This window comes from Dendrobates tinctorius, unplaced genomic scaffold (genome assembly GCF_039654945.1).
Source record: "Dendrobates tinctorius isolate UK_male_01 unplaced genomic scaffold, ASM3965494v1 ptg000030l, whole genome shotgun sequence".
In the NCBI taxonomy this organism is placed as follows: domain Eukaryota; kingdom Metazoa; phylum Chordata; class Amphibia; order Anura; family Dendrobatidae; genus Dendrobates; species Dendrobates tinctorius.
The window spans coordinates 8,049,445-8,077,083 of NW_027361698.1; positions in this window are offsets into that span (position 1 = coordinate 8,049,445).

Consider the following 27,639-nt stretch of genomic DNA (forward strand, 5'->3'; position numbering starts at 1 on the left):
CATAAACTCTATATTTGAGCTTCGCATAATTTATTTATAGAAGAATTGTGTTGATTGCCTTTAACTTTAAACCTATTTCTGTCACATTATACTTTTGTAGCAATGGTAATGTTCCTTTAATTGACTTATTTCTAGTTCCTGTCAGTCAGTTAAAGGATTTTTAATTTACTTTATATTCATTCATCTACATTTTCATTTCCATGGATTAAAATTCCTTCTGTTTTTTCCTGAAAAAAAAAATCTGTCTCAGAGCAGATGCAAATTCTTTCTCAGATGGGTGAGGCTCGAAGTGGTTCCTGTACACTGATTATACAATTAAAGTGTTGCCAAAAATTACAAAATTATCAGACTGACAGCTTGCTCACACAGTTTCCAGTGATTCATGGAGGTTAACAACTTATTCACCAAAAACAGGTGCATCAATATAATATTGGCTTGAACAATTTGTAATAAAAAGTTAATATCTACATTTTTTCAAAGGGATAGTGGTGTTTGTGTAGATGTTGATTTAAGGGAAGGAAGATTTCCATATATATTGCTCATAACAAATTTTAGTATATGCCACAGTTGCTTATAATTTAATACAGTATTTAATAAAACAAAAATAGGTTTTCCAGACAGTGTGAGTGATGAATTAAAGGACTTGCATACTTATACTATATACTGTAGCATTATAGTAATTAACGATATACAGCAGTTTATATAGTGTAATTGCAGTTCTCCAGGAGGAATTAGGTGGCAACTAGTGGTGAGCCAGTATACTCATTGCTTGGGTTTTCCCGAGCATGCTCGGGTGTCCTCTGAGTATTTAGGCGTGCTTGAAGATTTAGTTTTCGTCGCCTCAGCTGCATGATTGCGGCTGCGGGACAGCCTGAACACATGTGGGAATTCCCTAACAAACAGGCATTCCTCACATGTATTCAGGCTGTCCAGCAGCCGCAAATCATGCAGCTCCGTCGACAGAAACCAAATCTCCGAGCACACCAAAATACTCGGAGGACACCCAAGCATGCTTGGGAAAACCAGAGCAATGAGTATACTCTCTCATCACTATTAGCAACCATGGGGAGCTTCAGGAATCTCCTAGCTGCCATGGTAACCCATCAGCTTCCCACTCCCCATGATGATGTGTTTAGGATGTTTCTTCAGGTTCTACTTTTTAATGCTCATTGAGAAACTATTGCTATATTAAGTCCCTCTTGCAAATGATGCCATACAATGTGTCTTTTATTTCATATATAATTTTGCATGTACATTTATCTATTCATCTTTTATAGGTGTGTATTTATAACTCCTTTTTAAATTGTGCATTGTGACCCATCCCATACACCTACGAATCATCCTCCCTCTCTTACCTCCTGGATCCATTCACTTAGATGTATATATTGCCACTTTGTTTTATCGTATATTGTACCTGAAGAAGACACTCATCTGGAGTAGAAACTAGTGATGGACGAGCACTACAATGTTCGGGTGCTCGTTGCTCGGGTCAAGCAAACTGGAGCAAATTGCAAATTAGAGCTTACAAGAGAGACTTACTCAGTGACTTTGGAGATGGAACACGACTGTGCCACACAAACTTTGCTCCACTGGAAACCATGGATCTGTGATTGCTCATATTCTGACTACAATTGTATAACATTTCTCATTGTGACCCACATGCTATGACTAAGAGTTTTGTAAGCATTCAAAACATGTAAGCTGTGCCTGCACTTTATTTGGCTATTTGCACATTTACTTTGATTCATTATTGGAAATAAAGTAAGTTTTTATACCTTTGCTAGACTATAGTTCCTTTTGGAATTTCTCTACACACGCCGAAGCTGGGGGGGATAAGTCCATGCAGGATTTCTTATGGAAGATAGTTGGTGTGTCATTGTCAAGCTTCTATTTGCATTTTCTACCACTGCACAAGATATGACAATCAGTAAGATGTCAAACTAGCGATGGGCGAGCACTAAAATGCTCGGAAGCTTGTTGCTCATGTCGAGCTAATTGGAATGCTCGGGTGCTCGACCCGAGCATCAAGCCCAATGTAAGTCTATGGGAAACCCGAACATTTTTGCCGTGACCCCCTGTCTGAAATTGAAGGAGAACATCATGTGGAAAACCCCTGGAAGCAGTTTTGACTCCCAGGTCACTGCTGTGAACAATGTCTTCAGAGTCTTACGCCATTTTTCCGAGCGCACAATAAAACATTCAAAACAAAACCAAAATTGATTTTCCTGGGAAATATGTTAAGGAACATCCTTTCTAGTGTAATGATTTGTATATAAGGCCAAATAAACAGCCCAAAACTAAAATGTTCCTCCACCACCTGGGCTATGTTCACACGTAGCGTTTTTGATGCATTTTTCAAATTTAGCATTGCTTTCAACCAAGCCAAATGCATTCACTGGTTAATGTAATTTTAACATTTTACGACCTTAGCAGGCAATGTGGTGTGTGACACATCATCAGACACATCGGGTTTCATTTATGAAGGGGGGGACTGTTAAAGGAGGAGGGTCATCAGGCAGACTTTAATCTTCTTAAAGGGACAGCAGTTTGATCTCACTATTCTTAGAGAGCCATTAGCCGGCTATGCTTTGTTGTTCCCACTCTTAACAGTGGGTCATCTATACTGTTATTACTTATGCATTGAATGCAAGGCCTGCCCCAAATTTGGACACACCCCAATAACTCATTGAACTGACGTCCTGGATGGCCACATGAAACCAAAGTTCCCATTCTTATTTATTAGGTACTGCCATACTGTTAACCTTTGAATTGAATGCAAGGCCTGCCCTCCCCCAAAGTTACACGCACCCCAATAACCCTTTGAACCAACGTACTGGATGGCCACATGAAACCAAAGTTCCCATTTTTCTTAATTTGCTACTCCCATAATGTTTGCCCATGAAGTGAATGCAAGGCCTGCTCCAAATTTGGATGCACCCCCAATACCCCTTGGAAGAGACGTGGAGGAGGGCCTACTAAAAATCTTTTCCCAATTTAAAGGAGTGGGTCTCCTATGGTTGTAATGCCCACAAACTAAGTGTATGGGCTGAAAAACATTTCCCCCTGGGAGGTACACATCAACATACTGTGCAAACTTTATTTTTACGGGCATCATAAACACCCTTGGAAAAAAAAAATCCTGGCTGTTGCATCACAGAACACGTTCACCCTGGTGATCAAGTGGTGGTGTCAGAAGAGACATGGAGGATGGTCTACTAAAAATCTTTTCCCAATTTAAAGGATCGGGTTTCCTATGGTTGTAATGCCCATACCCTGGGGGGTACACATTAACATAATGTGTAAAAAAAATTTTTAAGGGCATCAAAAAACCCTTTAACACAATAACGTGGCTGCTGCATCACGGACCTTGGTCACCATTGTGATCTAGTGGTGGTGGCTGATGAGGATGAGGAGAAGGAGGAGGATAACAGCAAATAGAAAAAATCAGGAAGCATATACTCATGTGTGGGTGTGAAGAGGTGCTTGGGAATATACCTCCCAAAAAATGACACTGGATTTGAGGTTATGTTTTGCTGTTATCATTTGGTGGTGTAGAGAAGTCTGGCCCAATCCAGCCCTTGCTCATTTTTATAAGAGTCAGCCTGTCAGCATTTTCATTTTACAGGCCGATGCGCTTATCAGTTATAATTCCACCAGTGGCACTAAAAACCTGCTTTGACGAAACGCTATCGGCAGGGCAGGCCAGGACCTCCAAGGCGTAGAGAGCCAGTTCACCTCATATTGACTAGTCTACAGGGAGCATATTAAGATGGAGTGGGTCATGTGAGGGAAGGTATTTGAGGGCTCAGGTTCAGATTGCTACATCTGGGATCTCCGCAGATCTAGCCCCTCTCCCTAAACTTTATTGGCAATAGGCAGACGTGTTTTCCAAAAGAGCAGCGGAGACCCTTCTGCCTCATCAACGTTATGACTGTCCTATAGACCTCCTATATCTCTTACGGAGACTGAGGCTATATCTGAATATATCAAAGAGAATCGGTTGAGAGGGTTTATTAGGAAGTCTCCTGCAGTGGCTGTGTTCTTCTTTGTTCAGAAGAAGAATGGGGAACTGCACCCATGTGTAGATGACAGGGGTTTAAACACTCTTACTATCAAAAATAAATACCCTCTGCCTCTCATTTTGAAGCTCTTTGACAGGTTCTGAGGAGCTAGGCTATTTGCCAAATTAGATCTGTGTGGCGCATACAACTTGATATGTATTCGTGAGGGGGATGAGTGGAAGACCGCATTTAACACAGGGGACGGTCATTATGAATACCCTTATTCACATTCAAGCCACTTGGCAAGTGAAAAGGTTTTAAATACTAGAGTAGGGACTGTCCCACAAGGGTTGCCGTGACGTGGCGGGATGGCTTGTACATTATTTTGATCAAAATTATGTTTACTAAATACCCTTATTATTATTATTACCTTTACGCATTATTTGCAGTATATTTTTTACTTTTTAGTTCAGGATATTTGTGTTTTTTGTTTTCTCTGATTAATGGTCATGTGTTAATATGCACTTACATTGTGCATACACATTAACGTACTTTTCTCAGTTCAGATTTGTTTTTTATTCATTTCATTGTGCATTCAGTGCATATATGGGTGTGACCGCCCTCTTTCTGAGCTGGGAAAGCCATCCAGTCTGGCCTAAGCTGTTACTAGTGGTTCAGCCGCTCGACCCTTATTCACATTCACGCCACTTGGCAAGTGAAAAGGTTTTAAATACTAGAGTAGGGACTGTCCCACAAGGGTTGCCGTGACGTGGCGGGATGGCTTGTACATTATTTTGATCAAAATTATGTTTACTAAATACCCTTATTATTATTATTACCTTTATGTATTATTTGCAGTATATTTTTTACTTTTTAGTTCAGGATATTTGTGTTTTTTGTTTTCTCTGATTAATGGTCATGTGTTAATATGCACTTACATTGTGAATACACATTAACTTACTTTTCTCAGTTCAGATTTGTTTTTTATTGTTTTTTATTGTTTTTTATTATGAATACCTAGTAATGCCGATCAGCCTCTGTAACGCTCCTGCCATCTTACAAGACTTTGTTAACAACATCTTTCAGGAGTTGTTATCCACCTCGGTAGTCATCTATCTGGATGACTTACTTATTTACTCCCCGATATTGACACCCACCAAAAGGATGTCTGTAAAGTCTTCGAACTCCTATGTGCCAATTCCCTGTCGGCTGAGTTAGAGAAGTGTGTGTTTGAGCAGTTGTCTTTGCCTTTCCTTGGCTATATCATCTCAGCCAAGGGCTTGGCCATGGATCCTGCCAAAGTGGAGTCCGTAATGAACTGGCAAGAGCCCCATTCCTTTAAAGCGGTGCAGCGCTTCATGGGGTTCATCAATTACTACTATTGCCTGTTCTTTCCTCCCTTCTCTACCCTAGTGGCTCCTCTGATAGCCCTCACCAAAAAGGGAGCTAACCCCAAGTTGTGGTTGGAGGAGGTCTCCCTGGCTTTACTTCGGTGAAGTCCCATTTTGCTATGGCTCCCATGCTACATCGCCCAGATGTGGATAAGCCCTTCATATTGGAAGTGGATGCCTGTTCCATCGGTGCTGGAGCCATCCTATATCAGAAGGATGCTCAAGGTCGAAAACATCCATATTTCTTCTTTTCTAAGACCTTCACACTGGTGGAGAGAAACTATTCCATCGGGGACGGGGAGTTACTGGCCATGAAGTTAGCCTTCTCTGAGTGGAGACATCTCCTAGAAGGGGCCTGATACCCCTTCCAAGTGTTCTCAAACCACAAAAATCTGATGTATCTGCAGACGGCTCAGAGGTTGGATTCTCGTCAGGCCAGATGGTCCTTATTCTTCTCCTGGTTCAATTTCACCCTTCATTTTCTCATCAGGGGGAAGAATCTATTTGCCAATGCTCTTTCCTGCTCCGTTGTCTCATCTGAGGAGGGGGACGAGCCTCTGATTATTGTTCCACTGGAGAGTCTGCCAACGGTGACTCCGGTTTTGCTTGAGTCGGTGTCTCTGGGCAAGACTCTGGTACCACCAAATCTGCAGCTGGAGGTCCTCTCTTGGGCTCACACATCTAAGTTGCGTGGATATTTTGGGTCCAAAATGACATCAGAGCTTCTGGCGAAGTCATATTGGTGGCCGCGAATGGCGCATGACACTAGGGGCTACGTCCAGGTGTGTGTCTCCTGCACCAAGAATCGGCCTTTCTGGCACAGGGCCACAGGCTTATTGCACCCCCTCTCGGTGACAGATAGTCCCTGGGAGATGGTTGGAATGGACTTCGTTGTGGGATCTCCCAAGTCCAGTAATAATGCTGCCATTTGGTTTGTCACTGACCATTTCTCAAAGATGGTAGATCTTGTCCCTCTTAGATGTTTACTGTCGGCATGGGCCTTGGTGGTGCTTTTTATGAAGCCTGTCTTCCATCTTCACGGGATGCCTGACAAGATAGTTAGTGACCGGGGTCCCCAGTTCGCTTCTCGGTTCTGGAGAGCGCTCTGTTGGCTGCTCAGTATTGAGCTTAATCTCTCTTCTGCATACCATCCTGAGATGAATGGATTGGTGGAGAGGGCCAATCAGACTCTGGTCACGTACCTACAGCACTTTGTCTCTGCCAGGCATAATGACTGGGCATCCTTGGTGCCATAGGCATAGTTTGATCTTAATAAAGCCATCGCCGACTCTACAGGGCAGACTCCGTTCCTTCTCAACTATGGGCAGCATCCATGTGATCCCGTGCCCTGGACCATTCCATCTACTGGGTGGTGGAAAGGGCTGTGGAGGCTCATGACTTCTGGAACCGCACACAGGGCCAAAAACGAGAGAATGAGGGTCTCTGCTGACATGCATCATCATCCCACTCCTGTCTTCATGCCTGGCGACTTGGTGTGGTTCTCAGATCGTAATATCAAGCTGTGCGTAGAGTCCACTAAGTTTGCTCACTGGTATCTAGGTTCCTTCAAAGTCCTTGAGCAGGTAAATCCTGTAGTATATCGCCTGCCCCTTCCACCGTGCCTGAATATTATTGATACCTTTCACGTCTCCTTCTTCAAACCCGTTCACATGCCCTGGTTTTCTGAATCTTCGGCCAGGACTTCGGGTACGTCTTCAGACAAATTTGAGGTGAATGCGATTGTCTGTGCCAAGTTGGTGCATGGCAAAAAATTGTTTTTGGTCAATTGGAAGGGTCATGGGCCGGAGGATAGGACCTGGGAGCCAGGTGAGCACATCCATGCCCCCCAGCTTATTGTGGCCTTCGAGCGTGACGAGGCTCGTGGGGGGGTGCTAGGAGGGGGGGTAATGTTAGGCGCCGGGATTCTTCCCCTGCATAAGAGGGATCCCAAGCCTTGACTTCTCCTGCAGTCTCCCATTCTGTCTCAACTGCAGTGGATGCTGCCTCAGCAGAGACGTCGGTCTCAGCGTGTTGCTCAGACTTAGGCTGTGCGCTTTGTTACCGCTGCCTCTCCAGGTCCAGCTATGGTATCTTGCAATAGACAGCAGTGAGCAGTCGTTCCTGAGGCTAAGTCCAGGATTCGCTCTACTGAGCATGCTCGTGAGGTGGCAACCTCTAATTGGGGGTCGGCCGTCAGCTGCTCAGGTCCTGTGCCGGCTCCTGATTGGTCCGCTAGCAATGTCCTGTCTGATTGGCAATGTTTATAAAAGGATCTTTGGTGCACCCGTCGATGCACTAAGATCATGCATATTTGCTGTGTGTTGTTGGGTCAGTTACCACCCTGTGTGCACGTTGCCGCTAATAGCACTACAAGTGCGTTTCTAGACAGGCAGTGTAAGGTGGGAACTCCCGCATGAAATATACATCTGCTCCGGGCTTCCTCAGGCACAGGCTCAAAAGCCACCATGTAGCAGAGCAGGTTCAATCACCAGCATAGTAGGGGGTGAGTTATAGGGACCCCAATAGCATTATTTCCACTATGCTCCTGTGATGTCTAACAGGGCATAGCTTAAAGTGCTCCGAGTATTCGTTCTGCTCTGGGGAGTAACATAGTCAGGTGCTTGGTACTTTGTTCACACTGAGTGACATTTAACTCAGTGTGTTTATGGTACTTACTCGTGGCTATGCTCCACCATTGTTCTCTAGCTGTGGTTTCTCCATCACTGCATGGTGGATCCATTGGTGAAGGAACAAAAAAAATACTTTTGTGTCCAGTCAAAATGTGACGCTAGTCACAACCCACGGCTAGGCTGTGAATAAGCGCAGTCAGCCGTTCCAGGGTCAATACCAAAAGATCACGTAGTAAACCATGGGAAAATACGAAGTTGCAAGACAGGTCATATGTCAGGGTCAGAATGCCAGAGAAACAGCGGATAAGCAAAGGGGCAATAACAAACGGGTAGTCTGAACACGATCCAAAGGTCAGCAACGGAATTTCAGATACAAAGGGACAATGGCAAACGGGTAGTTTGAACATGGTCGAAAGGTCAGCAGCACAATATCAGAACTTCCAGCACAGGGTACAGGCGAACACACCAGAGAGCACCAGTTTAGAACTAGCTTTTGACTGGCAATGATCTGGGCCAGACAGCTCACCTAAATAACAGGGCAATTACCAAGAATATGGAGCATCTGTGGAAGTCTTTGCACCTTCCAGTCAGATAGGACATCCGAGCTGTCAATCAAAGCACCAACAGCTCAGCACACCCCAGCACAGGATAGGATGCCAGAGCTGTCCATCACAGAGTCCCAGACACTCTCAGCAGAGGAATCATGGCACTCATATAAACACCTCTCCACCAAGCCATGCAGCAAAGCTAGCTCTGACATGGGTTTGAATCAGGACCCAGATTATAAAGGGGATGCGAGTGGCTAACCGAGCTCAGCTGAGTACTCATACTCCCAGAGTTTCCAACTTGGCCAATAAACTCTTGTTCTGCCAAAAGAAATAAACACCATTTAAAAAGAAGTGCTTCTTTTCAACGCAGAAGCAGGAGCAATCATACGCTGCGGTCTTCTGGTTCCTCTCTGTTGCGGTAACACCGTGACACAAGTTTTTTTACACTTTTCAAAAATATTCAACTCCTTATTACTAAAAGGATGTAACAAGGTAGGAAAGTACATGTGCAGAAAGCAAACTGTCAGCAGTCTGCAGGATAGGTGTGGCATGCAAGGTTATCGAATTGGGATGGTAAAGCAGGTGTAAGAGAAAGCAAGCAAAGTTAAATGTTTTTAACCCCTTCCTGACATCAGACGTACTATCCCGTCCATGGGACCCGGGCCCCTATGCCCATGGACGGGATAGTACGTCTACCGCGATCAGCGGCGCCCACGTGGTGAGCGCCGCTGATCGCGGCCGGGTGTCAGCTGATTATCACAGCTGACACCCAGCACAATGTGTCAGGGGTGGTCACGGACCGCCCCCGACACGTTAACCCCTTGCACACCACGATCAAACATGATCGCGGTGTACCGGGGGTTAAAGGGAAGCATCGGCAGGGAGGGGGCTCCCTCCGTGCTTCCCTGAGCCCCCCACGGCAGCGCAATGTGCAGCGCTGCTGCGGGGGGCTCCTTTTCTGCAGGCCCCCGAATCCAAGATGGCGACGGGGCCTTCGGGGGCCTGCAGGAAGCTGGCTTCCTCAATGCCTGCAAAGCGCAGGCATGAGGAAGCCTTCTGCACTGCCTGTGACAGATCGCTGATCTGTCACAGTGATCTGTGATGTGACAGATCAGCAATCTGTCACAGGACAGTGATGTCCCACCTGGGACTATTTAATAAAGTAAAAAAAAAAAAATAAAAAAAAGTGTTAAAATAAATTTAAAAAAATCGCCAAATAAATTAGAAAAAAAAAAAATATTCCCCCAAATAAATCCATTTTTTGGAAATAAAAAAAAACAATAAAAGTACACATATTAGGTATCGCCGCGTCCGTAACGACCCGCCCTATAAAACTGTCCCATTAGTTAACCCCTTTAGCGAACCCCTTAAAAAATAAAAATAAAAAACAAAGCAAAAAATAATGATTTATTATAATACCACCAAACAAAAAGTGTAATAGCGCGCGATCAAAAAGACGCATATAAATATCCATGGTACCGCTGAAAACGTCATCTTGTCCCGCAAAAAACGAGCCATGGCACAGCATCATCAGCGAAAAAATAAAAAAGTTATAGCTCGCAGAATAAAGCGATGCAAAAATAATTATTTTTTTATATAAAATAGTTTTTATTGCATAAAACCGACAAAACATAAAAAAACGACCTAAATGAGGTATCGCTGTAACCATACTGACCCGAAGAATAAAACCGATTTATCAATTTTGTCGCACGCGGAACGGTGTAAACGCACCCCCCCCAAAAGAAATTCATGAAACGCTGGTTTTTGTTCATTCTGCGTCCCAAAAATCGGAATAAAAAGCGATCAAAAAATGTCACGTGCCCGAAAATGGTACCAATAAAAACGTCAACTCGTGCCACAAAAAATAAGACCTCACATGACTCGGTGGGTCAAAATACGGAAAAATTATAGCTCTCAATATGTGGTGATGCAAAAACTATTTTTACAATAAAAAGCGTCTTTTAGCGTGCGACAGCTGCCAAATATAAAAGCCGCCATAAATAGTAAATCAAACCCCCCGTTATCACCCCCTTAGTTAGGGAAAAATAAAAAAATGTATTTATTTCCATTTTTCCTTTAGGGTTAGGGTTAGGGCTAGGGCTAGGGTTAGGGCTAGGGTTAGGGTTAGGGTAGGGTTAGGGCTAGGGTTAGGGTTAGGGCTAGGGCTAGGGTTACGGTTAGGGCTAGGGTTAGGGTTAGGGCTAGGGTTAGGGCTAGGGTTATGGCTGAGATTAGGGTTAGGAGTGTGTTGGGGTTCGGGTTGGAGTCAGAATTGGGGGTTTCCACTGTTTGGGCACATCAGGGGCTCTCCAAATGCAACATGGCATCTGATCTCAATTCCAGCCAATTCTGAGTTGAAAAAGTCAAATGGTGCTCCTTCCCTTCCAAGCTCTGCCATGCGCCCAAACAGTGTTTACCCCCACATGTAGGCCTACTCAGGTCAAATTGCAAAACAATTTTTGGGGTCCAATTTCTCCTGTTACCCTTAGGAAAATAAAAAATTGGGGGCAAAAATATCATTTTTGTGGAAAAAAATGATTTTTTTATTTTCACGTCCGAGCGTTATAAACTTCTGTGAAGCACTTGGGGGTTCAAAGTGCTCACCACACATCTAGATAAGTTCCGTGGGGGGTCTAGTGTCCAAAATGGGGTCACTTGTGGGGAGTTTCAATAGTTTAGGTACATCAGGGGCTCTCCAAACGCACATGACACCCGCAGACCATTCCATCAAAGTCTGCATTCCAAAACGTCACTGCTTCCCTTCCAAGCCCCGACGTGTGTCCATACAGTAGTTTTCTCCCACATATGGGGCGTCAGCGTACTCATGACAAATTGGACAACAACTTTTGGGGTTCAATTTCTCCTGTTACCCTTGGGAAAATGAAAAAATTGGGGACTAATTGATCATGTTTGTGGAAAAAATACGATTTTTTTATTTTCATGCCCGGGCATTATAAACTTCTGTGAAGCCCTTGGGGGTTCAAAGTGCTCACCACACATCTAGATAAGTTCCTTAGGGGGTCTCGTTTCCAAAATGGGGTCATTTGTGGGGGTTTCCACTGTTTAGGTACATTAGGGGCTCTCCAAAGGCAACATGACACCCGCAGACCATTCCATCAAAGTCTGCATTCCAAAACGTCACTACTTCCCTTCCGAGCCCTGACGTGTGTCCATACAGTAGTTTTCTCCCACATATGGCATGTCAGCATACTCAGGACAAATTGGACAACAACTTTTGGGGTTCAATTTCTCCTGTTACCCTTGGGAAAATAAAAAAATTGGGGACTAACTGATCATGTTTGTGGAAAAAATACGAATTTTTTATTTTCACGCCCAGGCGTTATAAACTTCTGTGAAGCACTGGGGGGTTCAAAGTGCTCACCACACATCTAGATAATTTCCTTGGGGGGTCTAGTTTACAAAATGCTGTCATTTGTGGGTGGTTTCCACTGTTTAGGTACATCAGGGGTTTTCCAATCGCGACATGGTGTCCGATCTCAATTCCAGCCAAAAACGTCAAATGGCGCTGCTTCCCTTTCGAGCTCTGCCATGCACCCAAATAGTGGTTTACCCCCACATGTGGGGTATCAGCATACTCAGGACAAATTGCACAATAACTTTTACGGTCCTGTTACCCTTGGAAAAATAAGAATTGAGGGTGAAAAGATCATTTTTGTGGAAAAAATATGATTTTTTAATGGTACGGCTTTATGTTATTAACTTCTGTGAAGCCCTTGGGGGTTCAAAGTTCTCACCACACATCTAGATAAGTTCCTTAGGGGGTCTAGTTTCCAAAATGGTGTCATTTGTGGGGGGTTTTCACTGTTTTGGTACATCAGGGGATTTCCAATCGCGACATGGTGTCCGATCTCAATTCCAGCCAAAAACGTCAAAACGCGCTGCTTCCCTTCCGAGCTCTGCCATGCGCCCAAATAGTGGTTTACCCCCACATGTGGGGTATCAGCGTACTCAGGACAAATTGCCCAATAACTTTTAGGGTCCTGTTACCCTTGGAAAAATAAGAATTGAGGGTGAAAAGATCATTTTTGTGGAAAAAATATGATTTTTTAATTGTACGGCTGTATGTTATAAACTTCTGTGAAGCCCTTGGGGGTTCAAAGTTCTCAACACACATCTAGATAAGTTCCTTAGGGGGTCTAGTTTCCAAAATGGTGTCAATTGTGGGGGGTTTCCACTGTTTTGGTACATCAGGGGTTTTACAATCGCGACATGATGTCCGATCTCAATTCCAGCCAAAAACGTCAAATGGCGCTGCTTCCCTTCGGAGCTCTGCCATGCGCACAAATAGTGGTTTACCCCCACATGTGGGGTATCAGCGTACTCAGGACAAATTGCCCAATCACTTTTAGGGTCCTGTTACCCTTGGGAAAATAAAAATTGGGGTGAAAAGATCATTTTTGTGGAAAAAATATGATTTTTTTAATTGTACCGCTGTACGTTATAAACTTCTGTAAAGCCCTTGTGGGTTCAAAGTTCTCACCACATATCTAGATAAGTTCCTTGGGGGGTCTAGTTTCCAAAATGGGGTCACTTTTAGGGGGTTTCCACTGTTTAGGTACATCAGGGACTCTCCAAACGTGACATGGCATCCGATCTGAATTCCAGCCAATTTTGCATTGAAAAAGTCAAACGGCGCTCCTTCCATTCTGAGCTCTGCCATGCGCCGAAACAGTCGTTCCCCCCCACATGTCAGGTATCAGCGTACTCAGGACAAATTGCACAATAACTTTTGCAGTCCAATTTCTCCTGTTACCCTTGGTAACATAAAAAAAATTGAACCTGAAATATTTTTTTTGTGAAAAAAAGTTAGATGTTCATTTTTTTTTAAATATTCAAAAAAATTCCTGTGACGCACCTAAAGGGTTAATAAACTTCTTGAATGTGGTTTTGAGCACCTTAAGGGGTGCAGTTTTTAGAATGGTGTCACTTTTGGGTATTTTCTATCATATAGACCCCTCAAAGTGGCATCAAATGTGATGTGGTCCTAAAAATAAAATGGTGTTGTAAAAATGAGAAATCGCTGGTCAACTTTTAACCCTTATAACTTCCTAACGAAAAAAAATTTTGGTTCCAAAATTGTGCTGATGTAAAGTAAACATGTGGGAAATGTTAGTTATCAAGTTTTTTGTGTGCAGTATCTCTGTGATTTAAGGGCATAAAAATTCAAAGTTGGAAAATTGCAAAATTTTCAAACTTTTCGCCAAATTTCCATTTTTCTCACAAATAACCGCAAGTTATTTGAATGAAATTTTACCACTAACATGAAGTACAATATGTCACGAGAAAAAAGTGTCAGAATCACCGGGATCCATGGAAGCGTTCCAGAGTTATGACCTCATAAAGGGACAGTGGTCAGAATTGTAAAAATTGGCCCGGTCATGAACGTGCAAACCACCCTTGGGGGTGAAGGGGTTAAAATCAATTTTTATGTTTTAATTTTTTTTAACAAAATTGAACTTCTTCTCCATCAAATGGTGTAAGGAGAAATTCTAAGTACTCTATGTACATGTCCAAAAAGTCAGCAAATGCATTAGGTCACTGTATTGGTGTGGTGTGCACAAATGTAAAATTTGACTAGTAAAACAGGTGGGTAAAAAATGTTTTGACACATACACTATATGAGGTAGACAGTTACATATCTGGATTTTCATATTTTTTTAAAAAACAATTATTCCCTCTCAAAGAAAAGCTACACAACAAAAATGCTCGTGACAAGCAATCAGACTGTCTGTAACTGACACTGGTTTAGATTTTATTTAAAAATATTGTGTCACCTGCTGCTTTCTAGTGCATTAAGAAAAAGTAAAAAAAAATGTAATCCAAAAGCAGCAGATTAAATGTCAGCTAGACTATCAATCGGACTTACTCTTGCACTGGTACTTGAACCTCTCCTATGTCTCTCTCTCCCTACCATATAAATCGCTGTATTATTAAGACTACAACATTTGTATTTTTCAGTGCTGCAGTTATACAACATATAACTAGAGTGTTTCTTGAATGTCATAACCCTTTCTCTCCCTATCTCTTTTGCTGAGCTGCAGGCTATGACATGATCCTCTCACTATACTTAAGCCCCCGTCACACACAGCGATCTCGCTAGCGAGATCGCTGCTGAGTCACAAGTTTTGTGACGCAACAGCGATCTCACCAGCGAGATCACAGTGTGTGACACTTACCAGCGACAGGCCCCCCTGCCAGGTATCACTGATCGTCCTGGCACGGCCAGGACACTTTTTTGATCGCTGGTCTCCCGCTGGCCAGCATGCATCGCTGTAGGCAGGTAGGCAGGCATGTGCTTGGCTTCAACATCTTCATCAAGTAGCCTTTTGAGATCGGTGCAGAGAAGAGCAGGGGCAACGACACCTTTGGTGTCATCATTAGCTGTCTTAGTGCAGAATTTCCTAATACATACAGAAATACACCAAAGAACAAGTTTTAGTATCACATATACAACAAGGATACTGTTAGGGTCGGCGGAACGCACCAAATATAAATAATAGTAGGTGCGTTCGCCGCCCGGGGTCCACCGTGCGGTAGATGACAAGACCGCTGCTGAACAATGGCAGATGCACCTAATAGGTGCAGGACTGCGCTCGGGTTAACGTCACCCAAACGCTAAAGCAAAGGCACAGGCCCTGTTAGCGTCACAGAGACCTGCGTGTGGCGTCGCAGCCGCGAACACCAATAGTTGCTGTTGCTACAGCGCAGCGGCAGAGAAAAGCCGCAAGCGTCGGCGCCGAGGACCGGCCGCCAGCGGACGCTAGTGTAGGTGTGGAGCAAGTGGCGTGTAGCTTGCCACAACCATGGAGCTGACTATTCACACTCGGTCACCACACGTAATATCAGAGGGTAGGGGTTTCAAATGAGTCAGACACCAGTCCATATATCCATCACCATACACACACAGAATAATATGCTACACTAGCGCATCGCCGAGCCGCCATGCGCGCTTTTTATAGCGATGCGCTTCCGGGACCTTCCATTAGCTTGGGAAGGACCAATCAGATCCGACATAGGACCTGAGCATGTGACCCCTGCTCTCCAGTGAGAGGTCAAGTTGCGGGCATGCCCAGTAGCACGGCATGAGGACTTAGCCTCAGGAGCAGTTCCCTGCAGAGCAGGTTGCGCTGCTATTGCTGCACCAGAGGTGGCAGCAACATCCAGGCTGTCAGAGCGAGTCTGAGCAGCAAGCCTGGCACGCCGTGATTGCTGAGCAGGAGTCCGAGCGGTCGGAGGAGAATAGGAGACCGCAGGATGTCTGGCTCTGGATTCCCGCTGTGCAGTGCCAGGAATCCGATGCCTAACAGATACAGGCAGCAATGAGCAACAAGCTTTGTAAGATCCCAGCTATCCAGCCCCCCAATTCCCTTAAATCAATTGGCTGGAAGGAGAAAGTGTCTGACCACCAACTGTCCCTATTACAATCATTGTCTTTATCGTATTGAGTCTTTGAATATCTTCTAACTTTAACTTCTACCAATAATAATATGGAAAATGCGAAAAACCAAAACATTATGCCCCCTTTATTTGCTATTGGCTTGTTGGGTGATGAGGAGAACTTGATCGGGACCGTCATCCAAGGGTTCTAGTCCATGCTTCCTGACATGCCTCTTCACAACTACCAAATCACCAGGCTTCAGGTTATGACAGGTGTCGGTTTCTACTGAATCTGGAAAAGAAAAGAAAACTAGAACATAGGTGTTAGCAAGATTTTTACTAAGCTGAATAACATATTGAACAGCACGGTCAGTTTCTTCTGATAACTGCTGAGGCTGAAAATTTGCAACTGGGGCCTAGCACCAAACAATATCTCAAATGGGGACAGGCCATGCTTTGCAATAGGGGTAGTACGAATATGGTATAACACAATGGGTAGGAGCTCTGGCCATGGAGCCGTAGTCTCCTGCATCATTTTGGTCAGTTGTCCCTTCAGTGTGCCGTTCAGCCTCTCAACTTCCCCACTGGATTGTGGGTGGTACGGAGTATGGAGGGCTACAGTGGATCCAAGCATTGTCAGAACTTCTTAGTACACATGGGAAGAAAAGGCCGGACCTTGATCACTTTCAACAACTTCTGGAACCCCATATCTGCATATAACTTCCATCACCAGTTTCTTCGCTGTGGTCTTTGCAGTCATGTTGGTAACAGGGAATGCTTCCGGCCAACTGGAGAACCGGGGCCCAGTAGAATTTTTGCACCAGTGCGAGGGCCTGATTCTTTCCTCGATGTGTAGGCCCATGTGCCCATGTGGCAATAGCAGGGTACATCCGCTTAGGGAGACACACGAGTTGGTCCTTTTTTTTCAAAGACCATTATCCATACGTGCCCCATCAGTCTTCCATTGCTTCACTTCTTCCTTTGGAGACATTCTCTGCGATGTCATTAAGCGGTCTCGCAGGGTTCGACAGAAAACTTCAGTCTGTTGTAGATCTTCAGGTTCTTGTAGGGTCAGTGCTTCCTGTAACTGTTTACACTGAAAGCGTGTGGTCACCATCTTTGGTATGGTTGGTTCAATGGATAAGAGAGCGGCGGCTTTTGCTTGCATATCCGCAAATATGTTGCCAACAGTCTGTGGGCTGTTCCTAGGACCGTGCGCCTTAACTTTGAAAATAGCCACCTGAGTAGGTAATTTGATCGAGTCCATGAGGGTTTTAACAGCTTCAGCATTTTTCACTGGGGTTCCGGCAGTAGTAATAAACCCTCGATTAGCCCATAGAGCCCCAAAATCGTGAGCAATACCAAATGCATACCGTGAGTCCGTGTATATATTAGCCCGCCTGTTCTTGGCCAAAGTACATGCAGTAGACAGAGCCTTGAGTTCTGCTTCTTGTGCTGACTGTGAAGGCGGGAGTGCAGCTGCGTACACTACAGTGTCCTCTGTGGTAACAGCGTATCCGGTGTGGAATCTATCAAACCCATCAACATATCTTGAACCATCCGTGTATAACACCAGATCAGGATTTGGGAGTGAATTCTCACTGACATTTGGTGGAGTAGCTGTTTCTTCAGTCAGAAGTTGGGAACAATCATGTTGGAGGTAATCCTCATCACTGCCATCTTTCCTTATAATTCATTATGCCATCTTTCAAAGCGTTGTAAAGGGGTTGCATTATGCGGGATGCATCCGGTATCCACTGACAAAAATAGGTGCATAGGAAAACGCTGGAGTTCAGTTTCATCTTTTGGGAAAGGAAGGGAGCTGACAGCTATTTTTCTTTCTTCTGCGAGGTGTCTGGCACCCTGAAGGAGACAGTGACCCAAGAATATCTCTTGACCAAGGCAGAACTGAAGTCCCGAGGCCGAAACTCGACAGTTCAGTGCTGCCAGATGCTTAAGGAGGCTAACAGTGGCAGAAATGGCAAAAGACACCTGCTCATATTTTTTTTAAAACCTGGTTGGGACTGTTTTGGGCCCCTTGTGGCATAACTGTCCATATTAACTATCGTTCCTGCTAAGTGAATGCAAATAGAAACTGGAAGTCTGGGTGTAACGGAATGCTAAAGAAGGCATTGGCAAGATCAATAACTGTAAACCAAGCAGCATCCTGGGGTATTTGGGACAAAAGAGTATGAGGATTAGGCACCAGGTTTGAGAAACACTTTTACTGGTTCTACAGGCATTTTCCCTATATCATTTGGCCCTTTTGACCAGAGATTAGATAGTATCTCTGAGAGGTATGGGGTGAGTCATTGATCCTCAGGCAATATTGGGGGTGGATCTGAGCCTATCAGGGCCATCATAACCGTAAGAAGGGCATGCAAAATACAGATTTCCTCACTGTCTTCATCTGCATAGGGATTATATAACAAAAAAACCATCTTACCATCATCTTGGAATTGTATTCTGGAGCGGAACTGTGATAATAAATCTGCCCCTAATAAATTTACTGGACATGTGGGAGAGATCACAAACTGCGCAGTAACGAGAATTAGCAGGGAGGGCCTGAGGAGCAGGGTTCCCACTAGCTGAAGTCTGAGGGGGGGCCAGAGTTTGCTGTGTGCTCCAATGATACTGCTAAGAGATTGGCTGTGTACTCGCAGCTGCGGTGGGGGCGAAGGGGGATATGGTGTGGGCTAAGATGGGAGGGGGTACTGAAGCAGCTGCAGCTGCTAGCTTGCTAGTTTGCTTTTTTCTCTCTCTCTCTGCTGAACAGAGCGGGCTAACGTCTTCTGAAAACTTTTTTTTTTCCTCTGGATCGGGTGAACGGGGATTGAGGCTGGCTGCGGATGATAATAGGTACCGTCAGCATTCAACAATGGAAAGGTGGGGGCTGCAACGCCCAGTGTTCTTGTGCCACAATTATAACAAATTATAACAGACCTCTCTCCACTGAGGATTAATAACTCCACATACAGCACAGATCCACCCGGCAGGATCATAGGGTGGGGGCATACTGAGTTTCGGTAGTCCAGGATACATCGGTGCCTTAGGGTTAAGGGGCACAAAGCTTACAGTCGGGAGGAGAGGCTTGATTTTCTGGGGAGGGACCTTATCATCTAGCAGGGAAACTTCTTGATTCAAATCATTCTCAACCATCTGTCTGCCTGACACATTAACCTCGATCTTAGTTCCTTCTTAACCAATCTCTTCCTTACACCACAGTCACTTTCTTGAACCACAATACATCCCGTCTTTGCCATAATAATAGACAATTTTCCTTCTTCAACATAGCAGTAACAGAAACAATCAGAATTCACTTGCTGTTCAATGTCCACATAACCTTCATTATACAATTCATGTGCCAAGCCACAAAATTCATCTTTTCCTTCCACGGATTCTCTCATTTAGAGCTAAATATCCTGACAAATTGTGCACAGATCTGGAGCGGCCGTATCAGTCTGTTCCACAGGGTCAACCCGCTCTGGGAAGCCCAAAATTCGTGGTACTCAGTGAAAGGAGGAGGGCGTCTCAGACTGTCCCTCCGGACACCTCTGGTTATATATATCTATCTATATATACCTGAGTTACGTATCCTACCCATCTTCACTCACCACGCCCAATACTAATAATGATCGGGAATTTCAGGATATTTTGACTATAAAGAGAGTCACAATCGCTGGTCAATCCGGGGTGTCCGTCCCTTATGAGGTACGGTTCGAGCACTGGGCCCCCAACGGGACTACACTTCTATATGATTCCACCCATGAATCACCCCACCAGGGGACAAACCTCAGATCCTCTTTGCAGCAACAAGCACAGGAAAACCACACCAACGGTCAGTCTGAACAGTATAACTGCCAACTTACCATGGTTGTCGTGGGGGGGTGATCAGTCCCAATTTTCCAGCACCTGTGTCCGCTCTGAGGGTCCTTTGTGTTGTTGTCCTGCGGGGGCAGAGGCGTCCCTGTTCGAGGGCCCCACGTTGGGCGCCACTGTCGAGGTAGCTATTTAGGGAGGGCTAAATTAACCCTTCATGGTTGAGCTAGTGATGTCCAAATTATTCCAGTGTTGCTAGCAACTCAAATGACCACACGGAGACGGGGGTCTCTGTACGGGAGGATCGAGGCAGATCACTAAGCCCCTTTATTTTAGTCACTTCTTTTATAATATGTTACTTAATTATGCAAGGTTCTCAACTACCAATAACATCATGGTAATGCTTCACTTTGTAAGCCAATAATACTGCAAGAAAACCGGAACTGCTTATATGTCCGTACCTAAATAGCGTAGAAAGTAGTATAGTGGCATATTCTTCAGAGTTTTACACCCCCGCTTCCCTTATCTTGTACAGATGGGAACAGTCAGGTTTCATGACAGCCCATGCCAATTATAAAAATTTATCTTACAGCAACAAAAATGAAGAAACGAAACCTCCAGAGAATGAATAAAACGAAACTTTAGCTGTGATTTTAGTATTAACCCTTCACAGAATTACTTGTAAAGGTCAGAAATGCTGTATTCTTGGTTTCTATATCAAAATGCAATGAATGTTCAGTTCACACCGCTTTGCCGTTGTACAGTCGGTGTGTATACTAAGAAAATCTTCTGGAGTATTGCCCAACTTTCTCATAGAACTAAGAAGATGGCAGCAGATATAGTTTAAATATTTTTTTAATTAAATGTTGTTCAATATATTGTCACATATGCGCAGTTCAGTAAGTAACTGAGCAGTAATCAATATTCACTTACGTAGCTTATTTATTTGTTCAGACTAGTGAATACTAGCTAAAATTCCATTAATTATTTTTAAGATACCTCTGAAGTGAATGTAAAAAAGAGAAGTACATGTACTCTTGAAGTTTTCATTATCTAATTTTTGAAAGCTCTTTAAATAAAGCCTTAACTTTTAATAAACTCATAATAATAATTATATTTAGAAGAGCCAACATATTCTGCAACACTTTGTCATGTATAGTAATACCAAAAAAGTGGAAGCTGCAAAAGCCCATAAGGTAACAAGCTTTATTAATTATACAAATGAACATAAATGATAAAATCAATAATAATAAGAGAGAGCAAAACAGCAGAAATCCCTTCAGCCCAAGACCAAAAAATGCAAAGCAGTAATTATACTATGCATAATAGGAGATAAATGTATGAATGAATGCTTAAATCAAGTAGATTCAATACAATAAATCATAGAAATTTTTGAATCGCTCTCCATAATCGATATATAGAAGTCCCAGAAGACTGGAGAAGAGCAAATGTTGTTCCTATCTTCAAAAAGGGGAAGAAGGTGGACCCAGGCAACTATAGGCCGGTGAGTCTGACTTCTATACCAGGAAAGATCTTTGAACAAATTATTAAACAGCAAGTATGTCAGTACCTGGATAAGAATGAAGTAATTAAACAGAGTCAGCATGGGTTTGTAACTAATAAGTCATGTCAGACTAACTTAATTTCCTTCTATGACGGAATCACTGATTGGGTGGATCAGGGAAATGCTGTAGCTATAGTATATCTTGACTTCAGCAAAGGATTTGACAAAGTATCTCACACAATCCTTATTGAAAAAATGGCTAAGTATGAAATGGACAAGGCAACTGTTAGGTAGATTCATACCTGGCTTAGTGATCGGACCTAAAGAGTGGTCGTAAATGGCTGCACATCCAGTTGGAAGAATGTCTCAAGTGGGGTACCACAGGGCTCTGTCCTGGGCCCTGTATTGTTCAACATCTTTATCAACGATTTAGATGAAGGAATTGAGGGTAAAATGATTAAATTTGCTGATGACACAAAGCTAGGAGGGATAGCTAATACTAGAGAAGAGAGAGATATGATTCAAAAAGATATAAATAAACTGGAGCAGTGGGCAGCAACTAACAGAATGGATTTTAACAGGGAAAAATGCATAGTACTACATCTGGGCAATAAAAATGAAAAAAGCATATACAGAATGGGAGGAATAGGGCAAAGCAATAGCACATGTGAAAAAGACTTGGGTATACTAATAGATCACAGACTGAATATGAGTCAACAGTGTGATGCAGCAGCAAAAAAGGCAAATGCAATTCTAGGATGTATTACAGAAGCATACAGTCAAGATCACATGAAGTCATTATTGCCCTCTACTCCTCTTTGGTCAGACCTCATCTGGAATACTGTGTCCAGTTTTGTGCTCCACATTTTAAAAAAGACATCAACAAACTGGAGCAAGTTCAGAAAAGAGCGACCAGAATGGTGACTGGTCTGCAAACCCTGTCTTATGAGGAAAGGTTGCAGGATTTGGGAATGTTTAGCCTGCAAAAGAGAAGACGGAGAGGAGACTTAATAACTGTCTACAAATATCTCAAGGGCTGTCACATTGCAAAAGGATCATCTTTATTCTCATTTGCACAAGGAAAGACTAGAAGCAATGGGATGAAACTGAATGGGAGGAGACACAGATTAGATATTAGAAAAAACTTTTTGACAGTTAGAGTGAGCAATGAGTGGAACAGGCTGCCATGAGAGGTGGTGAGTTCTCCTTCAATAGAAGTCTTCAAAGAGAGGCTGGACAGATATCTGTCTGGGATGATTTTGCGAATCCTGCTTTGAGCAGGGGGTTGGACCAGATGGCCCAGGAGGTCCCTGCCAACTCTACGATTCTATGATTCTATGATTTACAGTACATTTACAGTACAAATAAAAATAAGTATGTAGGAAAGAGATGTCTTATAATTGCAGAACCAAAAGAAGCAATAAATATAAGGATATGGCAAGTTACAAGTGGACCCAAATTCATTCACATTAAGATTCAAGGTAAGTATTCATAGTGTGGTATGGCAACTACCCATGTGGTTAGTGGGAGTTATGCATCACAGAGGTGAGTAGTCCTTTGATGGAAGCCTTGGCTTGTGTTGCTCAGATCTACTGCTGAGGGTTTTGATGTAAATTGGCTTCTAGGTGACATGGAGAGATGGGTGGATCCAGTCACCTACATACCCCACCCAAGGGGGTGTGCCTGAACACCCAAGATGGAGCCTGTGTGTTTGTGTGTGGGCGGCAGTGCTGGCTAGTGTGAGCCAGAGTGAGGAGGCCTGTGATCTACATCAGGAGAGGACGCATCTGAGGATAAGAGGTATCCGGGAATGGACACTAATCCATATTAGTCATACCAGGGCTCAGCGAGGAGCGTGTTTACTTAGAGCCAAACGGTTGCCGGATGATGCACGGGGTGCTGCATGTTACTATGTATCTGAGATTCGGTTTATGCGGTGTCTTAATAAACTGAATGGACTTTTTAACCCTGGGTGTCTCAGCGTATTCCTCAACAACCAGCTAAGCGAGTACTCCCCGTCCACAAATAGTGGAGATGTGCTACAGTTTGGTGCTAGACCGTGGATATCGGTCCAGGAGGTACATGGTAGGACTACAGTAAGTGTTTGCTGTGGATCAGCAGGTCCACGAACTCCGGGCAGCTTGCTGTGGATTGGCGGGTCCACAAAATCTGCCGAGTGGAGCCTGGCATAGAGATGTGCAGAGCTGTGCAGAGCGATGCAGAGTGCTGCAGAGCAATGCAGAGCTGTTCAGAGAGGGGCAGAGCCTTGCGGAGAAATGCAGAGCGGTGCGGAGCTCTGCAGAGCAGTGCAGAACCTCGCTCTGCGGAGCCATGCAGAACCTCGCTCTGCGGAGCCATGCAGAGCCTTGTGCAGCCAGGAAGAGCCTTGCAGAGCTGTGCGGAGCCTCACTGTGTGGTGGTGTTGTTGGGGCAGATAGACTGCCATGCACAGGCAGTGAGGGGCCTGAGAGTGCCATGGGGAGGCCACAGCGTCCACTCCAAGGAGGAATAGTTGCCCAAAAAGGGGGTTGAGTTCCAAAATGGGTGGAGTCCCAAAAGGGGTGGAGACCAAAAGGGGGTGGTGACGTAAATAGGGGTGTGGCCCAAAAAGGGGAGACGGTGAATGTGCCGAATGACTGTTGCCGGGAACAACTTTCGAACAGTGCATGTTTGGGATTATGTACTGTCTATCCATCTGACAAGATGTCACAAAGATGTACTCTGGAAGTCAAGGAGAGAGTGTGAGTGGACTTTTGGCTCAGGGAGCCTGGTAACCCTGGTGAGTGTCACATTCCCTGTCTATCTGATTCAAGGAAGAAAGTTGGAAGTCCACTGCATCCATGGGGTCCTTAGGGATTATCCAGTGTCCAGGGTAATCATTGAGATGCCCATGATCATTACCACCCATGACGTCACTGTAGTTCTGGACTTACCATACCCTATTGTAATTGGTCAGGACTTTAAATTTTTTGTGGACTTGTGGAGCTCCACTGCAGCAGGAGGCTGTAGGGGTTCCTGGTGGTGGGATGCATAAAGAGGAGGTAGCGCCCACTAAGGTCGATGGTTCGGAGTTAGGGATGACAGGACAGAAGTGTTGGTCTGACCAACTCTGGGACTTAGCAGAGGTGACCAACAGTGTGACTGTTAAAAAGGGCGTAGCAATAGGAGAGGGGTCTAACACCTGTTTAAGTGGGGGCTTGTTCCAGGCAGACTGTAATGCAAGGGAAAACGAGTGCTGTAAGGTGGACCGGGGTACAGATGGCAAATCATCCTCTCGTCACCGGGAACACGGCGGCCGCAGAAAGACAGAGTCAGGGGCAAACAAGTTCCTTGATAAGAAGGTTCCTTTAACACTCACAAACCCCAGCGCAGAGGTAGACGATGACGTGGGCAAAATGAAACTGACTCAGGGTGGTGGTATGGATCCAACAGCTAGTAGCATAGTAACATAGTTAGCAAGGCCGAAAAAAGACATTTGTCCATCCAGTTCAGCCTATATTCCGTCAGAATAAATCCCCAGATCTGTGTCCTTCTAAAGAACCTAATAACTGTAAGATACAATATTGTTATGCTCCAGCAAGACATCCAGGTCTCTCTTGAACCCCTTCGACTGAGTTCGCCATCACCGCCTCCTCAGGCAAAGAATTCCAGATTCTCACTGCCCTAACAGTAAAGAATCCTCTTCTGTGTTGATGTAAAAACCTTCTCTCCTCCAGACGCAGAGAATTCCCCCTTGTGACCATCATATTCCTTGGTATAAACAGATCCTCGGAGAGATATTTGTATTGTCCCCTTTTATACTTATACATGGCTATTAGATCGCCCCTCAGCTGTCTTTTTTCTAGACTAAATAATACTAATTTTGCTAATCTCTCTTGGTATTGTAGTTCCCCCATCCCCTTTAATAATTTTGTTGCCCTCCTTTGTACTCGCTCTAGTTCCATTATATCCTTCCTGAGCAAAACTGTACAGTACACAGTACATTTGCGTCTAACCAGGGATTTGTACAGATGCAGTATAATGCTCTCATAATGTGCATCCAGACCTCTAAAATCGCAGTTGGGGAGGAACTCCAAGAAAAAACGGAGAGCCTGCTGCAGGAGAAGCTGTTCGAATTGACAGCTGCCACAGACAATGAGAGGATTAAATTGACAAACTGACAAAGGAAATGTATATGGGGAAAGAGCATGACGAGGTCTGTCAACAGCTGGCAAACGAGAGGTTGAAGGTGTCGAGTATGGAAGCCATCAAATCAGCAGCTGGATCAGGTGCGTCACCTGAATTCTGAGCTCTCAGTAGCTAAGGCTCAGCTCGGTGAGAAGGAAGCACAGGAGCAGAAGCTGCTTCATACCATCCGCTCCACCAAGGAGAAGCTGCGCTCTGCTCAGCAGGAGGTCGCAGAGCACATGTCATAGCTGGAAATGACCTGCTGCTACAAAGCACAGGAACTCCAGGACCTCACCATAGAGTTCTTTCATGAGAAGAAAAAGTGGCAGATTTGCAGGCCAACCTAAATCATCTGGAAGAGCAGAAGGCTGAGGAAATCACGGCTTTGGAGTCAAAGATAAGTTCACTTAGAAAAGTGAGGACACAAAGTGAACAAGACCTTCGGGAACTGTGCGCAGACTTGGAGGAGAGGAACGCATGCCTCAGAGAGACCAATGAGAAGCATCTTCAGGAGCTTCACAGGAGAGAGGACGAGCTTTGCTGCCTGGCAGGGGAGTGGGATAAAGTTTTCCGAAACCTCAAGATCGAGCTCAAGATTGAGCAGGAGACTAAGCAGGAGGCTAAGGCACAGTTCCAGAGATACCTGGACAGCCAGAAAAATGAGCTCTTCACTCTACAAAATGAACTGTTGTGCTCTTCCGATCTGATCGCAATGAAGGGGAGTGAGCTGGAGAGACTAACCAAAGAAGTGGCCTCCAGGGAGGAAGAAATCCAGCAGGGGAAGTGCCATGTATATGGCCTCACAAGGGAGGTCAGCATCTTGGAAAACCTAAACAGTTGGTTATACTGTCAACTACGGAAGTCACATTAAAGCCGGTGGATATCCTGAGTGATATGCACATACACTGTCTTCGCATGAAATGGATGATCCTGATGAGGAATGAGGAAGCCGCTCGACGTATGGAGCATGCAAAGAAAGCTCAAAGTCGGTCAGAATTGGTGAAGGACATCGTTTAAGTGCCCAAAAATCTGGTTAGAAAAGTTATTGGGAAACTTGGAAGAGTAATGCAGGAAATCATAGATAAGTCCGGTGTGAAAAGAGTGAGGATTCCGGCTGATGACAAAACCCAGGTAGCTGGTGAAGATGGGTTGGTTCCATTCTTCATTGTCAGATCAATGAAGAGCCTAAGAATATCCAAATACTCCTGGAATATCGCATGGCGTACCTAAGAGAGGTAGAGCAGCTAAGACTTGAAAGACTGCAAATTAATAAACAGCTGCAGGTAATGCGAAGAAGATGGCGACCATTTTCAACCCGAGGTATAGAGAGACAAAGGGGTTCTTTAAAGGGATGACGCACCCAACCTGAAGATAAATGGAATGACTGCTCTCTTGGTAGCAAAGACAATAAGAGAAATTGCCAACAGAGAGACAACCGAAGGTGGTCTGATGGAAGAGTTATAAGTATTGACTCCTCTGTTAGCTCAGTGCTGAATGGCCTAGGTATGAGATCCTCTAGTGGATGTGGTGACCAGACAGAAGGTATGGGTGTCAGGAAATTGCAACACTGTACTGGTTCGACAAAGGGGCAACTCTATCAGACGAGGTGACAAAGTCAAATGATGGATGGTTCCAAAAGGGCTCAGTGACAGATCCCAAATTTGACAGACGGTTTGACTGTCAGAGATGACCGAGAAGGGTCTTTGGTCGGGTAATAGAAAGTGCCAAGCCCCATGGCTTTAGGCAGAGGGGGAAGGAATGTGGTATGGCGACTGCCCATGTGGTTAATGGGATGTATGTATCACAGAGGTGGGTGGCCCTATAATGGAAGCCTGGGCTTGTGATGCTCAGCAGATCTACTTCTGAGGGTTTTGTTATACATTGGGAAGGCTTCTAGATGACTTGGAGAGATGGGTAGGTCCAGTCAACTACATATCCCACCCAAGGGGGTGTGTCTTAACACCCAAGATGAAGCCTACGTGTTTGTGTGCAAGCGGCAGTGCTGGCTAGTGTGAGCCAGAGTGAGGAGGCCTGTGATTTACCTCCAAAGAGGACGCCTCTGAGGATAAGAGGTATCCAGGAACTTGTGCAGTCGGCACGGACAGTGAACGGACACTAATCCGTATTAGGCACAGCAGGGCTCAGGGAGGACAATGGGTACTGTAGAGCCAAACAGTTGCC